Below are 14,491 nucleotides of genomic sequence, written 5' to 3'. Positions count from 1 at the left end.
TAGTCAGGGATCTACCTTCCTACATAACCCCCCCCCCCCAAACGAAAGGAGATAAGGCTATCCTTGCCAGGTAAGCCTATATTGCCTGAGTGGCCATATAAGGAAGTACCAGCACTGGCATGGTTACCCCCTATCTCATGGTCCACTAAGCAATCCCTCACCCTAAGGGTGTCTGAGGGTCTCCACCATAGGGAATCTCTACCTGTGGTGTGTTTTGGCAAAGTAAAAGGCTGGTCCTGAAATGGAGTACTGAAGTGAGGCTCCACTAATTTTGGGCTCAGCTTCCTCCAATCATCATCCACCATAGAGGCCTTTCTCTCCAAGACTGAGTTGTTTTGGGCTCTCAGGGTCAACCTCTGGCTACCTACAGCTGGAGGGTGGGTCCCTCTGTTTGGCTTACTGGAGGGACAGGTCAGGTCTGGGGCCCTCAGGTCCCAAGTTTGGCTGTGCCCAGCAGTGTCCATCTGGGGGAGGTCCCTAACTAATTTTAAGGGGGATCCCTCAGGAGTGTGTTTTATTTTCACTTGGCTAGGTCTGCTAGCTTCAGTGCCCTTAATCTGCTGATTGGGAAGTTCTTTTGGACAGGGGGCCCTTTGGGGTCCACCACTGGCCTCCCTGACCTCTACAGCCCTGGGCTGACTGAGGTAGGGTAGAGAGGGGCAGGTTACCTGCTCCAGACTGGGTCCCACCTTGGAAGGGTCCACTGACATCAGGGGTTCTGCCAGGCTAGGGGCAGTTCCTTCACAAGGGGTCAGATCAGTTCCCTGAGGAGGCTGATCCTTTCCTAAAGTCTGGTGGGAGGGAGATTTCTCTTCCTCCTCAATGCTCTCTGTCTGAGTGGAGTGATCCATAGTTTCAGGCTTCACAACACTATTATCTGTCTGAGTTTGAGCTGTGGCCATCACAACTCCACCAACCTTTTCAGGAGGGGACTCAGTTTGGGTATGGGCTGTGGCCATCACAGCCCTGCTAACCTTTTCTGGGAAGGAAGCTGTCTGAGATTGGGCTGTGAATGGCACAGCCCTCCTGACCTGCTCAGGGAGGATATCTTGGACTGGAGCTGTGGCTATCACTGCCCCACTAACCTTACCAGGGAGGTTTACCATTTTTGAATGGGTTTCTTGCTCTACTTCAGCCCAGGCTGAGAGCTCTAAATCATTCCCCAGTAGGCAATCTACAGGCAAGTTTGGTGACACTTCCACTCTCTTGTGGCCAGTGACCCCTCCCCAGCTGAGATTGACCACTGCCATGGGATGATCTCTCGGTACTCCATCAATATTGGTCACCTGGTATGTGGCACCAGGCAAAAGTTGCCTTGAGGGGACTAGACTCTCAGTCACCATGGTGATGCTAGCCCCTGTATCTCTATAGGCCTCAACTTTTATACCATTGATGAGGGGCTCCTGTCTGTACTTGCCCAAAGTGTTGGGACAAGTTGTGAAGTTGGCAAACCCCATGCCAGTCTCACAGACAAGAGTATCTAAGTTTGGGGACCTGGTTAGGCCAGAGTCCCCAGGAACTCCCAAAGTAAATGAACCCGAATTCTTGGGGGCACTCCCACCACCTGGGGGATTACTACTAGTAGTAACAGGAGGTTTGGGAATGTTACTTGGGGGTATGTTCTCCTTATTGTTGTTCTTTGGGCAACTGCTGTCAGTTTTCAAATGACCCACCTGTTTACAGGGATAACAATAAGGTTTCTTCTGGTTATTAGAAGGATTCTGGGACCCACCCCCCTCAGAGGATTTTTGGGGCCCTGATGTGGTTTGATCGGTAGATTTATTCCCACCCTTCTCTTGAGGCTTGGTTGATTCCTTTTTCTGGTCACCACCTTGGTTCTTGGGCCTAATCCTGGTTCTGACCCATTTGTCTGCCCTCTTACCCAATTCTTGTGGAGAGGTCAGATCAGAGTCTACCAGGTGCTGGTGTAATAACTGGTTCTGACAATTATTTAAGACTTGCTCTCTCATAATTAGATTATACAATCCTTTGAAATCAGTAACCTTACTACCCAGTAGCCAGCCTTCCAAAGCCTTAGTGGCACAATCAACAAAGTCAGACCAGTCCTGAGACTGAGTTTTCTGGGTGTCTCTGAACAGCAACCTGTACTGCTCAGTGGTTAAGCCAAACCCATCAACCAGTGCATTTTTCAGGACCTGGTAATTGTTAGCATCCTCAACTCTAGTAGTGAGGAGCTTATCTCTACCTTTGCCATCAAAGGAGAGCCACAGTATAGCTGCCCACTGACTCTGGGGAATGCACTGCACAGTGCAGGCCCTCTCCAAAGCAGCCATCCATTTCTGGATGTCATCCCCTTGTTTAAAGGGGGGCACTATCTTTGTCAGGTGTTTAGTATCTAAACCCTTCTCTTTTTCTCTTGGGAGATTGCTGCCACCAGTGGGAACTGTCCCACTCATCTGCTGCTCTCTAGCAAAGGCAAGCTTCTCTTTGGCCAGGGCAAGTTCTTCCCTTTCAATCCTCAGTTTAGCTTGTCTCATCCTTGCTTCGTGCTCTCTTCTCTGAGGGGAAGTCAGTCTCCTCTGGGGAGAGTTCCTTCTCCCCTGAGAAGAGGCATTAGAATGCAGAGATCTAATGGAGTCCCTAGAAAGAGATCTATCTCTCCTAACTCCAAGGTTAGGCCCACTTCGGGTCAGTACTGGGGGTCCCCCAGATCCTAGCCCAAGTAAGTCTAAGTTGGCCCTAGTTAGCCTTCTGACTACCTCAAGACCTTTGTCTACCTCATCCCCAGAGAGTTCCTCGAGGTCCTCCTCCTCAACTGCATTTGCAGTGTTAGGGAGGTCTGGATCCCCAGAGGTACCCTCTAAGGCTGGCATATTCCCATCTAGCTGAGAAATCTTTCTCGCATCATATGTCTCTAAGAGACCTGTCAGAAAGGGAATGGTGGGGTTAGACCCCTGTTTCAGTTTCCTGGAGGTACACACTTGTCTCATCTCCTGGAAACTGAGAGCTGCATATCTTGAAGTGACCTGTGGAGGGTCAATGCTCACCAGGGGAGTCTCAGTGGACTCTCCATGGTTAGACATGCTTTTCTAGTGAGGTGTAAGTGGTGCACTTACCTACACTATATGTTTGCCTACTGATCCCTTGCTAGAGTTGTAGTTTAGGGTGTGCTAAGCCCTAGGAGCTGCAACAGCTGGTTCAGTAGAACTCAGAGTATTCTAAGCTAAGTTATATGTACCTCAGTACTTATGTGATCTTTCAAATTATATTCTTAGGATATGTGTGGTAAAACAACAGCAAGCTCAAATCCCAACCGCTGCTCACCAATGTGAGAAGTTGGCCTGATATGCAGTGCTCACTATTCTAGTGATCACTATGTATCAGTCCAACCAACCCTTATTGATGATTGGTTGTAAGTCAACCTTATAGACCAGCTATCCTAGTAGCATGGATACGAGCAGTCTAAGGCTAAGACTCTAGAGGGCGTGTTAAGCCAGCTGTTTTACCATCACATTACCCCTTGAACACCAAGTGAAAGGACACCACACAAGTTGTTATGAAAAATAAAGTATATTTATTTATAACAAGACTACCCTGGCTCTTTATGAGGCAGGGAGCTAAGCACACAACAAAACTCTTAAAGAAACACTGAAAGTCGCACAATTTACACAAATGCCCGAGGGGCACGAAAAACCATATACTATGAAAATGGAATGCGAAATTACTAGCAGGTAAGTAATACTTTTCTTGACTTTAGAATCGCTAGGCCTACAATACTAAACACTTAGGTTAGGAGCAGGAGGCCTGTGGACGTCGTGTGCAGAGTGGGAACTCTCACGCGTAAGGCGGGAAAAAGTCTAGGGATGCTAGCAATTGGCAAAGTTACTGTTCTCGGGCGAACCCGACTAGGTGGGTCGAAAACGGGAGTGGATCCGAACACTTAGGGTGTTGGACTATGCTGGAGCACCGGAGTACTCAGTTTACCTAGCCCAGGGGCTGCGGCTGCATAGGGTTGAAGTTGCGTCGGAAACCCACGTTGAAGAACCAGGAGCCTGAAGAAAGAAGTTGCTGGCAGGCGGCCAGTGAAGAAAGTTCGTGGAGATCCAAGCCTGGATCAGGGAAGAAGAAGGACCTGAAGCAGAGGGGACCAAGTTCTGAATCACTAGCCAGTGATTGAGTGGGCACCAGAGTGGCACCGGGCGAAGTCACCTCGACCAGGTGAGTGGGCGCTGCTGGGCTCTGCAGTCTCTCGGACCAGGAGGCGTTGTCGGCGACCAGGATGGAGGTGCGAGCTGTCCCATGAAGGTACTTGCTGTCAACGTCGCTGGACCCAGGATTGGGGCAACAAGTCTTGGCAAATGCAAGGCCCACACGGTGGACCTAAAATGGCGTCTTGGGTGGACCAGGAGGGTCCAGGGTGCTCCTCTGTTGGAGGGGAGCAAGGGCCAGTCTGGAGCAACCAGACCAGCGGTGTTTGTCGTCGAAGTTCGTCGTCAGAGGGTCACTAGCCAACGGGCAAATGACCGGGACAACGCGGTGAGCAGCAAAGAGCAGAAGGGCCCCACGCAGATCTCGTGGATGCAGGGGGGCTGGACTTCGGTGCTGGAGCTGCTCAGGGTCGGGGCTTCTCTTACCCCAAAGCACTCAGTCGAGGGTCACTCGGTGGTCGTGCTGGACAAGCGTCGTGCAGTTCTGAAGATGGCCGGTCCCTCGAGGTCTCGTCACACCCACGAATCTCAGCGTAACTGATGATGTAGGTAGAGGTCAGAGGTGCCAGGGAAGCCGGTTCTCGTCGTGCTGGAGCAGTCTTGATCCGAAGGAGAGACTGGCAACAAACTGCGATGCTTGGTTGGTGCCTGCTGCTGCAGGGTGACTACTCCTTAGTCACAAGGGAGAAAATCTTGAGAAGAGTCTTGAGTTCTTTGTGTAGAAGGTCGGTTCAGGATTCAAAGATTGATCTAATTTGGAAGGGGGCCTGCTCCTACCTTTATCCTGAAAAAGGGGGCTGGCACGCGACTAAGTCCTGCCCTATGGGTGGGACTAGGAGGGGGGTGGTTACACCCCTCTCCTTTGGCGGGCTTTTCCCCAGCTCAGGGTCTGGTGTGCCCCTGGAACTGGTTCAAGCCGGCCTATGCACAGTGAGCACCGGGGTGCCACTTGCAGTCACCTTCCTCTAAAGCCCTGCCTACCTAGAATACACAAAACCCTGTCTGGGACGGTGCTGGCACCGCCCCTGGCAGGAAACCCTTTGTCCTTGCCTCCTGCTCTGGGAGGACTCCCCCCAGCAGGAGGGCAGACTTGTGTCTCGGTGGCAGCATCCATTTTGTGGAAGCTGAGGCTTTGTCAGACTTTAACCGGGGTTACAGGTTACCAACATGTCGTGTCCCTCTAGAAGGGTGGAATGCTAACCCCGTCGCCAGAATTGGCGAGGGGTTAGTATTCCAATTCGTATGACACCTTACTCAACATGTTTTGATAAAGCGATACCAGAGTTGGCATATAACCGCGAGGATTATAATGCACTTAAGAGTATATGGTATGCGTTATCATGGAAACGGCTAAGGGATAGATCCCGAAAGCCGCAGACAGGCTCAGCTCATGCCAGAGCATCATCTCACACGATTCCAAGCACTCTGCCTTCAGTATTGTCAAGGCCTGCCATAGGAGTGACTGATAGGAGATCTGTGTGCCCATTTAGGTTTAGATATAGGTATACTATATCTAAAGCAAAGGGTGATTACACCACCCTGCCCCAGCTGTCGTGCAGCCAGTTGTGTCAGATTTGGATGGCCAGCCAGGGGTGGCATAATACATGCTGCAGCCCCTGGTAGGCCCTGGGTACACCTATGCCCTGGGTACCTAAGGTACACTGTACAGGGACTGATAAGGTGACTCAGTATCCAATTAGATATGTACCTAAGGTACATGGAATCCATTTTACAGAGAGAGCAGTAGGCCTGGGGCCCTGAATAGCAGGGTCCCAGGTCAACTAAGTCAGAAAACCAGCAAAACACCAGGCAAAAAGTTGGGGGCAACCATAGTCAGGGATCTACCTTCCTACAGAGTGCCCGAATAAAAAGACTGAATAACAAATATCAGAGTCCTGAGTGGACTTACTTTGTATTGGAAGACTTTGAAAACCTGGAAATAAGTGATGAAAGTGATGAAGAGTTGATCACTGATCAGACACACGAAGAAGCGAAACCAACCTGAAAGTTGCCCGAGTAAGCAAGCTGTGCGGAGCTACAAAGAGGGGTTGAAGCTTCTTTTGAGTCAAAATGTCTGATTCCTCTGTGAATGGGAGACCGAGACGAGGTTGTTTAAAAACATGCTGCAAAGTATGTTTATGTAGTGTAGCAATAGTACTGATACTTTGGATAGGACTAACAATAGCTATCCCTTCTATGATGAGTAAAGACCCAAACCTGTACCCTATTAACCAATTGTCGAAAGACACCGAAGAGTTGCAGACTAGAAATACACCACAAAGAGTAGATGTACCAGAAAAGGCACTTAGCCTTAAGCAACCCAAATTAGATTTAGAAGCACCAGATGAGGAAGGACTACATTATAATAAAATTAAGAAGAAAACGCATTTAAATGTTTTCGCAAACCTATTAGTGCATTATGTAGAAGCTATGGAAATAGACGATTATTCTGTCTGCATGAAGCTGCCTACCTCAGTAGCTGAAGGTGTGACATACCACCATTTGCCTCTAACCTATGGCATTTCCTGTAGTATTCTAACTAGTTTATTCTATAGAAGAGGACCTTTACAGTATTATTATTCAAACTTTGATGTGATATTTTCTGAACTTCCAGTGCGAAGAAACCTGAACCCTGTACATACAACTAGAGATGTAGCCAAATACATGAGTGAATATTTTCTAACTGTAGGTAAAATAAATATAGATGACGCACACAAAGATAACTTGACCTGTTCATTACACGAAAAAGAGAAAATGTTTCTAAATATGGTAGAGAAAAGAAGAGAAAGTTTCCAAAAGAAAGCAAAAGACAAGAATCAGAAAACCCCTAAATGGGCTGAAAGCATAGGGAGCACCTTAAATGGTGGGGCTAATGGTGCTATGTTGCTGGATTTCGAAAAGAAGGGGAAACTTTGTCTTCAAAGAGAAAGAACCAGTTACTATAAAAATATATTCATTGGTTCCAGTGAAACGAACACAATTACAAGGTATTTGGGGGTTGGGGTTTCAAAGATGGGTCAGAGCCTGTGTTTCCTGGAATTTATTATATATGTGGGAACAAGGCTTATTTCAAATTGCCCGACCATTGGTACGGGAGCTGTTACTTTGGTATTGTCTTCCCAAAGATATACCAAGGGGGGGAAATCACTGGAAGCACTGAAAGAACTAATGAATTAGTACGTAGTAAAAGAGAAAGTGTTGGTGAAATAGTAGGTGATATTTTTTGTGCATTAATACCTACAGTGGGAGTGGCTCTGAATACACACAGAATTTGCAAATTGTCAACAGTAGTAGATCGGTTATCAACTGACCCTGCTGGAGGTTTCCTGATGGTCAATACCGAATTGGTTGCGATCAGATCAATGGTTTTACAAAATCGACTTGCTCTTGACACGTTATTGGCAAAAGAGGGCGGAGTCTGCAGAGTGTTGAAAGCACAACATTGTTGCACTTACATACCAGACAAAAGTGTGGAAATAAAGGGGTATGTGAGCAATATTACAAATTTGGAAAAAGAGGTTAAACCACTGGAGGTTGATAGTGCATGGAAGAGGCTTACTGATGGTCTCTCCGCTGTGGGTAGTTGGTTTTCTAATTTAGGTGAAAGTCTTTTGAGTAAAATACTGATGCCAATAGCGGGAAAAGGTCTATTAGTGTTCATAATATTATAATTTGCTGCAAGTGTTGAAAACACAAAAAGAAATATTCTGTGAATAAGCGAGGAGTGAAAAGAAATGTCGAAGAGCTCGAATTAGAAGAATTGAATAATCAGATTTACAAAAGAATGAAGAATTCTCATCCTAATAAAGTTAATGAGAAAAGACAAAATAGAAAGTTTGAAGAGATTGAACTGGGTGAGATGTGAGAAGTTGGCATCTAGTTCCATTAATTGTGATGATATAAAATATCATCAAAGGGCTCTAATACCTCCAGGTCTAGCCCGCGCTATATAAAACTCTTGAAAATAAAATAAATAAAATAAAAGCAACTTGCTTGAATTCATGAACCTCAAGTAACGTTAATTAACTAATCAATATGTTTGTTTTATTATTTTGCCCCTTTTCCAACATTTTTGGGTGTCCGAGAGAAGCTTGCTTATGTGTTTACTAATCCAAATACGCTTGCAACCTAAAATGGCTGCTGCTACGCGGGAATTTCTACTGCGCATGCGTCGGTCATACCCATGTGACGTGACGTATTCGCAGTTCTGGAGGGAATCTGTTTGCATCTGCGTATTAGAGCTAAAATGGCTGCTTTGTGTTCTCACATGCAAGAAGCTTGCATTGCTGATTTTGCTAAGCTGTTTGTTCTGCTTAACCTTAATGCTATAGTTTATTATAAAGTAATGGGTATAGAGTAGAAGTTCATGGTATACAGTGTATTCATTTTTTCTGTATTTTAAAACTGTTTCTTTTCCATTTCATGGTACATTACGAAATATGGCATGTTGTCCCTTGCTGCACTCCATCTTGCTAAAAAAACTGAGTCTGCACGAGATCTGCGAGTCTCCACAGCAATGACCTTTGGAATTCAGCCAGTTGGCAACACCAGCCAAGATGTGCCTGGGAAGAAGACTCTCACCTAGTCGAGGAGGCTGAACTGTACTAAAACTAATACAATGTATACAATGTTAAATTCACCATTGTTATGTGTAAAGCATATGTCATGAGAACCCGAAATTCGATGGGCGTGTATGAAAATTCTAATGAGGAGCCTGAGAAAGCTCAGATTTAGGTGGTGTGATGACCTGTCCTTTTCCTCTGTCCAATCGAATTTGGGGTTTCTTACACTTGCAACATTGGGGGTGGTACACCGACCTGGAAAATAGTATAACTAGCCTAGGTTTAGCTAGAGAAATTGTCTGACTTGTCCGAATAGCTGACCTGTCACTGACCCAATGCACTCAATAGCTGATCGAGAACAGAGGTGCTGCGAAGCACTCTGTCTGACAGACTCGCCGACCCAATCGGGGTTTTGCGGACCTTACGTGCTGGCGAAGCACTTTTCTGGGGAATTCGGTAACCCAATCGGGGTTCTGACTGATAGCTGCAGATAGGGTGTAGAGCAGGCATTGCAACTGAACTGCGGGTGCTGGTCTCAACTTTGGTGGTCCTGTCCTGATCCTAATCTGGTCTACCCGGTCCTGGTTTCCATACTGCATCTGCTGGCCTACTGGCAACTGCATTTCCTTGGGTGTTTCTGTCCTTAACTGACCCGTGGCCAGGGTTGGTCTCCACACCGTTCTAGGTAAATATAAATCTGTGAGGGAAACAAACTTTCGTCCTTTTCTTACCTTTCCTGAATCTTGCTAGAGTCATAACTGCATATGTTCTTTTTCATTTCCTCCCCCTTTTTTGAGACATTAATATATCGTAATCCTTGCCATTTTAGCATGACCCATGTTTTCCCTATTCTTTAGAATTGAAGATAAAAGAACTGTTAATGAGAATATAGATGTTCCTTTTCTTTACCCTCCTTTAGCCAAACTAAAGTGGTTGCACTGAATTATTAGCATGTTCCATTTTCTTACCTTCCCTATATTTACATGGTTATTTCATTTATCGTCATTACAAATTGAGTTCTTTTTTCCCTTATCCATCTGGTGACAGTGATTAAACTGTGATTTCTAGCATGACCCTTATTTACCCCGTCCTGCAGAAACACCTTTCTAAATAAATATTCTGTGAGCTCATTGTAGTATGTTCCCTGTTCTTACCTTCCCTTTAGACTTCTAAATGGTTGGCATAATATATCTCTTACATGGTTATACGCTCTTGATGATTCTTATTATTGATAGCTTGCTTGCTGTGAACTTTTGGCTTTCAAACCTTGATGAAGATTAGATAAAGGTTTTCAAAACTTCTTGAGTCTGTGGTTATTATAAAAGAGTGCAAATGTTATAAATGCTATTTGACTGCTTATCTTTGCAGCTAGTTCCCTGATCCGTTGTGGTCATAGGTACCACGTGACAAGGATTGGTAAGTCAATGGTATAGGAATTAGTTTGGATTAAATAACTGGTAGTAGTATGTAGGTTACCCGATTAAGTAAATATGGTGAATTGAATTATGGGCCCAAGTGTGGATATGGTAAAATTATAGTTGGGTGACCTGCGCGCTCTATCAGAGCAAATGGCCAACCTCGTCATGAACCATGCTAGGGTCCTACTTATCAGGGACTTGAACTACTGGTTCAATGATGATTGTGGCGGACCACAGGCGGCAGACCTCTCCGAATTGCTCTCCAACTTAAATCTGTCCCAGCTCCTATCTTCCCCATCTCACATAAAAGGGGCACACCCTGGACCAAAATTGTTCCTACAACCTCACATTGTCGGTACCCTTAATCTCTCCCTGCATTTGGTCGGACCACCATCTGATTGAATTTACAGTCACTTTCAAGACCCCCAAGGTGGCGGGAGGATTAAAAAGAAAGTGGAGAACCCTTAATTCTAACATTAATTCCATGGAAAAGGACATTGCGGACTGGCTATTGTCGGCTAGCGACACACATGCTCCTCTGATCAAATTCTCTCGTGCCAGACACCCTGACGCCCACAAATGGTTTACTACCAAATTAAAAGACCAAAAACTCAAGCTCCAACAATTGGACAGGAAATGGAGGCTCTGCTATTACATCTATCATAGACAGCAGTTTCTGTTAGCTCGCAAGGATTATAAAAAAGCCATACTGACTGCTAAAGCTCCTCATTTCTCAGCGAGAATACTTAACGCCCCCAATAAACCCAAGGAAATGTTTAATATTGTAAATGATCTTAGTAGTGATGAGAGAATATTACCTAGCCAGGCTCCCACCCAAGAGCTGTGTAATTCTCTGAATATTTTTTTCATGGAAAAAATTGGCATCATCAAGGCTAGCATTCCCCCCACTATTAATATGGAACCACTGGATGACATCTCCAGAAATTCAGTCACTATGAATCATTTCCCAGCTATATGTCCTAACACACTTTCAGATCTCATGACCCGTGTAAAGTCAGGGTCTCCCAATGACTGCTGCCTACCTCCTGTCCTTAAGAACACATTCTCAGCGTTACCGCATAGCATTCTCCCTTGCCTGAACGAATCGCCCAGCAAAGGAGTGGTACCCAGTGCCTTCAAGAACGCCACAATAGTTCCTCTCTTAAAAAAGCCCGGGGAAGATCCCCTGAATCCCTTCAACTATTGCCCTATATCCCTCCTTCACTTCTTGGCTAAGATCATGGAGGCCCACGTGGCCAGGTGCCTTTTGAACTTTATTAAATAATCTGAATATTTGGAGCCAAATCAAGCTGGCTTTCGGCCAGCTCACTCCACGGAGTCTGTAATTCTTGCAGTTCTGGATTCGTTAAGAGCAAATGCTGACATGGGGTCCCCCATGCTCTGGTGCTCCTGGATCTGTCGGCTGCATTTGACACGGTTGACCATAACATCTTGTTGAACCGTGTTGAACAAGCAGGTATTCAAGGTCCTGCATACAACTGGATCAAGTATTTTCTTTCAGGCAGAACTCAAGCAGTACGTCTTGGTGCCTTTACTGCTCCTAAAGTGTCCACTTTGTGCGGGGTCCCGCAGGGTTCATCCCTTTCCCCACTGTTATTCAATCTCTACCTTAGGCCCTTGATCCATTCACTAAAAAACAGGAAAATAACCATCTTCAATTACGCTGACGACCTCCAGCTTGTCTTCCCCCTGGACTCTCCACGGAATTCCAAACTACCATGCTCCACATCCAGCGTTGGATGGATCGTAACCATTTGAAGATCAACCCAGGCAAGATGGAACTTGTGCTGCCCGGGAAGAGCAATGTCTGCTGGGGACCGCATATCTGGCCAAACAAATTAGGCCCTCTACCTACCCCTTCCCCTTCAGTGAAAACTTTTCCAAATTCTGGAACTCTCTCCCATTGACAACCAGGAGCTGTGACAACCTATTGGGATTCAGAAAGCCCCTGAAAACATGGCTGTTTGGGCTAGCCTATTAAATAGGTCTTCACGCAACAACACCATGCATGATTAGCACCATGAAACCTTTGGTGACCGTGAGCTTTATAAGCTTTTGTTAACATTAACATTAAAATTAACACAAGAATCTAAAGCATAATGATTCTAACTTTCTTTACCACTCCTTGCCATTTAAAATGGAGCTAAATAAATATAACACCTGTGAAGGATATTCATCTTGAATATGTTGCTTCACCCTATTAATGAGAGATGTTATGTTATGTTAATAAGAATTTATCAAGCGCACGGTCACCAGAGGTTTCATGGCGCTAATCGTATGAGTGTTAATGCGAGGAGCCAGATTAGCAGAGTTGCCCGAAGAGCCATGTTTTCAAGGTCCTTCTAAAGCCCAGTAAGTTGTCACAGTTCCTGATTGAGAGTGGAAATGAGTTCCAGAGCCTAGGTGCCAAATAGGAGAACCTTCGCCCACCCTGCCTTTTTAGTTTGATGGTGGGAATAGTAAGGAGATGACGGTGAGCAGATCGAAGGTTGCGCATAGGGACATGTTTGGTGATCAGGCTATTAGGAAATGTAGGGCTATTACAGTGCAATATTTTGAAAACTATACAACCTGTCTTAAAAGCAGTGCATTGTGCAATGGGCAGCCAATGTAGTTTAAACAGAAGGGGCCTGGCCGATTTCCATCTCGGCTGTTTGTAAATCAATCTCGCCACCTGATTCTGGATCATTTGGAGGCGGTTAAGCAAGCCCTGAGAGAGGCCAGTGTAAAGAGAATTAGAAAAATCAAGGCGTGAGAGCACCAGGGCTACTACCACGTGAGCCAGAGCTGAGTGGGACAGCAGGTGCGCGATTTTCCTTATTTTACGTAACTGAAAAAGACTTGTGGAGACCACAGCGCCCACGTGTCCTCTAAATGATAGATCGGAGTCTATGATTACCCCGAGACTTTTCACTGATAGAGAAGGGACGGGAGGTAGGCCTAAATCGCCTGGCCAGAAGTGAGATCCCCAATAAATGGAGCTCTTCCCAGGCAGCACCAGTTCCGTCTTGCCTGGGTTGAGCTTCAATTGATTCAGATCCATCCAGCGCTGAATATGATGCATTGTGGATTAGAATTCGGCAGCTGCATTGGGAGAATCCAGAGGAAAAACAAGCTGGAGATCATCAGCATAATTGAAAACAGTGGTTCTCATGGCTTTAAGTGAGTGAATCAGAGGCCTAATATAGAGATTGAATAATAGTGGGGACAGGGATTAATCCTATGGGACCTCACAAGAAGTGGACTAATTGGGGGAAGTGTAGTTCCCAAGACGCACTGCTTGGGTTCTGCCACTGAGAAAGGACTTAATCCACTGAAAGGCGGCGCCCCGAATACCAGCTTGTTCGACACGGTACAGTAAGATGTTATGGTTGACCGTGTCGAACGCGGCCGACAAGTCCTGAAGCACAAGGGCCTGCGGGGTCCCCATGTCAGCATTGGCCCTCAAAGTGTCCATTACTGCTAGAATAACAGACTCCGTAGAGTGAGCAGACCGGAATCCGGCTTGATTAGGCTCAAGATAGTCAGATTTTTCAATGAAATTGGAGAGGCACCTAGCCACGTGGGCCTCCAGGATTTTTGCAAAAAAGGGAAGGAGGGAAATAGGGCGGTAATTTGAGGAATTTGAAGGGTCTGCTCCTGGTTTCTTTAGAAGAGGGACTAATATAGCATTTTTGAAGGCTCTAGGTACTACTCCCTTGCTAAGGGATTCATTAAGGAAAGGAAGAATACTGTGAGGTAGGACCCAGAAAATATCCCTCAGGACGGAGGGAGGGCAACAGTCCTTGGGAGAGCCCGACTTGACTCTTGACATTAACTCAGATAAGATGTCAGGACATATAGCTATGAAATGATTCATAGTGGATGCGTTATTAGGATTGTTATCTAGATACTTCACATGAGCAGTGATGGCAATGCTGTCCCTGATGATTTCAATTTTTTTCCACAAAGAAATTGTTCAGTGAATTGCACAGCTTTTGGGTGGGGGCTTGACAGGAAGAGATTCTGTCATCGCTGCTAAGGTCATTTACAATCCTAAAAATTTCTCTAGATTTGTTAGGAGCGGTAAGGATCCTAGTAGAGAAATATGAGGCCTTAGCAGTAAATAATGCTTTCTTATAGTCCCTGCGGGCTGACAAGTACAGCTGTCTATCTCCGCTGGCATAACAACGCCTTTATTTCCTCTCTAACTGATGAAGCAAAAGTTTTTTAATTTTAAGTTCACTAGTGAACGATTTATGGGCCTCAGAATGTCTGGCCCGTGAAAATTTAATAAGCGGGGCATGAGTATCGCTGGCCGCCAATAGCTAGGCGGCGATAT

Source organism: Lissotriton helveticus, chromosome 11 (assembly GCF_964261635.1).
Source record: "Lissotriton helveticus chromosome 11, aLisHel1.1, whole genome shotgun sequence".
In the NCBI taxonomy this organism is placed as follows: domain Eukaryota; kingdom Metazoa; phylum Chordata; class Amphibia; order Caudata; family Salamandridae; genus Lissotriton; species Lissotriton helveticus.
This window is presented reverse-complemented; position numbering follows the sequence as displayed.